We start from the raw sequence: 3,992 nt of genomic DNA, 5'->3' as shown, positions 1-3,992 counted from the left end.
AGCGCGCCGAGCGGCGGCCGGCTTTTGTGTCGCGAAACAGAAATTTCCCTTCCCAGACCTGTTTCAACCTGTTTTCCCTTCGAGAAAATTTTTCATCGACAGCCCTCCCTCTAATTAACCCATCCCCTTCCCCCCCCCATCATCGCGCGCCAATTCGTTAATTAACCTTCATCCCGGTGTATCGTCCCGGAAATAAGCTGTAACCGTTCTTCAACAGTTGAAAAATGCCAACGCGTTGGCAAATATTTAAATATCGGGGAGAGGTATGTGTTTACTGGTGAACCGGCGATAAAATAACAAAGTAAACGTAAATAACAAACATCAAAGTTTCTCTCATTTCCGGGATATATACGTTCGATATATACGCAAGCCCAGAGCCAATTCGCGAGCGAAGCTAAAGCGTTTCCGATGTTTCTTTATTCTAACCTCGTGGCTCGAAAAGCGAATAATAAAAAAGAGTGGAGAGAGGGTGGAAGGGAGGGTGGGGAAAAAAGGAGGGAAAAAGAAAAAAAAATATATATCCCGGAGGAACAAATATCGCGTCGCGATGTTTTGAATCGAAACGATTTGGTCGATACGGAAATTTTTCGCCGTTGCCGCTCGCGAATTTATCGCCCCTCCGCCACGGCTGGTCCCCTTGCGCGATAATGAATTTGTTTCGATCAACGTTGCGCTCGTTTGCTCGTAATTTACTGGTACCGATGCTGATCGAATATTCATGAAGCATTGTTCGAAAACGAATACCGGGGCTACAGAATTTATTGAAAACTCGAGGAGAGGCTGACGCGCGATTTATGCACCGGGCACGTAGTTTTCGAATGTACAGCTGACGGGCTGCTGTGTTTCCCCTGCAGTCTTCTGTAAACTTCAAAAAACGAGCTGCGGCGTATATCGGTAATGGCGTTGAAACCCGGGCAAGCCGCATGGCCAGCCTGAATACCAAATTTTATTTTATTTTTTTTTTCCTCCTCCCTCTCTTTCCCTCCCTCTCACGTTCGCGATCGATCGTTTCTCATCGTTGCTTTTCCTTCGCGTCGATCCCGTTGATGTTCCGCTCTCCGTTGATAATCAAATTCCCCCGAAATTACGGGGAAACGCAGGAACAATCGGCCTTGCAGTCGGCGATGATTGTTCGGCTTTGACCGATTCAAACTCTATTCATAAGGGGGAGGACGCAATATCGTTTCGATCAATCGCTCAAAATCAGTCGGTTTCACAAATTATCTCTCTTCTTCTTTTCTCTCTCTCTCTCTCGCGTTAAAAACAGATTTATAAGAGGATGGGAGAACGCGAAAAGAGGAAGAAGAGAGAAGACGAAAAAAATAGAGGCGGAAGGAAATATAGCGGAGGGCACACTGTAGGCATGTATAGACACAGTTGGATTCTCACCGATGGATCCGTGGGGGGATGGTAACGGAGTGAAAAGGAGCGACAGTGACAGACCGCAGTTTCGAAGATGCCAATCACACGGCTAACGTTCGCGCTTGTGTCCGGCGATGTGGACGAAACGCGTGCGGAAATAGAGCGGCGGTATAGGCGGAGTACGAAAACAGAAGGAAATAGGTCTTCGACCGTCGATCGAAACAGCTGCGGACCCCTTGCAAACCAAACAAATAGGGGTGACCGGTTTGACACACATGCAGAGGGAGACACCTAGCGAATGCACACCCACGCGCGCAACCGACCGATGTCCTATAAAACGCAGGCAGCCGCGGTAAAAAGGGTAATAGAGGGGAAAGAGAAGGAGGGNGAAAAAGGATTGGACACGGAGTGGGAAAGAGGGGGAGAGAGAGAGAGAGAGAGAGAGAATGCAAGTGAAATTGTGAATGGGTCAGCGAGTATTCGTTCGCGCGTATTTCGAAATCATTGTTACGTGAAATGAACAGCTGCGCGAGCTACCTACACACACGTACACGTACTCCTTCTCTCTCTCTCTCTCTCATTTTACAGGAGGATTGAATTCGAGAACGTCCGCTTTTTCATTTTTCACATCTTTCCTGGGACACGTATTCTACCTTCGCACCTGAAACATCTCTCTCCACTCTTGAGAAATTAATCCGCCAGCTTTTTACACGGATTCGACGTTCATGCGTTATCATTCGATGCTCCTTCGTTCGGGATTACGTAACGAGTTCTCGCGTCTTTGAAAATGAATTCCAAAGATTTTCAACGCGCCATCGATTTCGAATCGTGTTGCGCGTCGATCCAATTCGAAAATTCAAGTTTAAATTTGTACAACGTATTTGAGCCCTGATGCGTTGATCTATTCTAAATCTTTCGATTCTTTTTTTTTTTTTTTTGAAAAGTATCCTACAATTGCGAAAGGATTTCGTTACAAATAGGCAGAGCGTTCGTTACTCCAACGACAAAAGAAACAATTTAATCGTGGAATCGAGTTACACCGGCTAGCCGAGTTCTCGCGAGACGCAGGGCAAGAGACAGGGACGACGAGACGAGTTTTGTGTAGCCGATGTCTCTCCGGTTTAGCCGGTTTCCCTCTTTGCGCGAGTTGCGTAATCGCATTTCCAAGTCTGAATACAAGCTTGTTATTTTTGGCCCTCGGGAAATAGGTCGGGACTGAAATTATTAATTAATACAATTTGGATCCGTATTCCAGCATTAATTAACCGTCATTTGTGACGTCTCTCCGTGAGCGGCGCACAGTTTCATTGATTTAAATCAACGGGGGGAAAGAGGCCGTGGGTAACGTGGCAAGGGGCAAGGGAGTAATTGCATATTAACACGGTAAATTATTTTCCACGTCCAGTACTTTTAATCGAAAGCTTTTGTCGAAACAGGGTGGTTCGGTGAAAACAGGTTGGGAGGGTGTAGTAAAAAGGGAACGAGATCGTTCCTTTCGTTCCCATATTCCTCGGCCGGGCCTACCACCCCCATCCCCCATCCACCGATCCTTCAACCGCGTAATTGCTTTCGCTGAAAAATACCACGTAACGCGTCGATTCGATGTACGTTAATAGAATACAGTGCTTGCCGACCGACTAGTTCGATAGACCGGGTTTATCGAAACACGATTCCATTCCCCACTTCGGCTATTATTCCATACCCTTCGATTTCTCCACGAGATCTTTTATCTCATCGCATAGAGATAGATTACACATAAGAGAGTGAAACTTTCTCGAACATCGCTTACTTGTAATTAGTAATACTCTTCATGTATAAAAAAAATAATGGCAAAGAAATCTCGACGTGCGTTTTATCTCTCGAATGTGCGTATCCGCGAACGTTTTTCGCTCGAACGAAGAGATATTTCGATCGATCGATCGATCGATCCGAACACGGTCGATTCGCAAGTAAAAAAGAGGAGGATGGAATGGGAGATAAAAGGGGATGAAAAAGAAAATTTTTCAAAGCTAGCATGATAACGATAACGCACACCTCGATTAACCGAAGAGACTGAAATCAGCCGGTGAACAATTCCATCTATTCTCCTCTCTTTCTCTTCTCCCGTTGGGAGAACGACCGCAGGATTAACTGCGCGCAGGTGTAATTGAATTTTTCGCGAGCCGCGGCTAACTAATTATTTCTGACAAGGAATAATAACGAAACGACGGGGGAGGGGAGGAGGGAGGATGCCAGTTTCAACTTTGATTCATTATTTCGAGGTTTGTACGCCGGGTTGACGTGCCTCGCGTGCCATTGTTTTCCATTCCATTATCGGCCTTTCCGCGTGTTGCCTTCTCCCCTACAGACGGAACAGAAAAGAAGAGGGGAGGGAAAGCAGACAGGAGAGGACATCTTTGTCCTCCGGATCGAATATCGGGTCGACGGGTAACCCAGTAGTCGTCGTGGCCTCTTTTCTCGATCGACGATCCGTTTCTTTCGCCTCGATCCACGATCCACTTTTAATTACGCGCTCATTAACGAATGATCGAATCTGAAAACTTGCTACGTTTACTCTCGAAACCGGTGTGTTTATTTTTCCGTAACGTTCCGTAACGAATCGACGCGCTACGATTAAAGCAATTCTCGTC

General features: G+C 46.3%; 1 protein-coding gene and 1 long non-coding RNA gene across 6 annotated transcripts in view; one reads left to right on the top strand and one right to left on the bottom strand.

The window, feature by feature from the left end:
- Positions 1 to 3,992, top strand: part of LOC102672945 (kin of IRRE-like protein 2) — a 123,898-nt gene that overhangs the window by 109,030 nt on the left and 10,876 nt on the right. The gene's annotated exons all lie outside the window — the stretch shown is intronic.
- LOC102672845 overlaps positions 1 to 3,992 on the bottom strand; it is a 104,706-nt gene that overhangs the window by 90,450 nt on the left and 10,264 nt on the right. The window lies entirely within an intron of this gene.

This window comes from Apis dorsata, unplaced genomic scaffold (assembly GCF_000469605.1).
Source record: "Apis dorsata unplaced genomic scaffold, Apis dorsata 1.3 scaffold_286, whole genome shotgun sequence".
Classification (NCBI taxonomy): Eukaryota; Metazoa; Arthropoda; class Insecta; order Hymenoptera; family Apidae; genus Apis; species Apis dorsata.
This window is presented reverse-complemented; position numbering and strand designations above follow the sequence as displayed.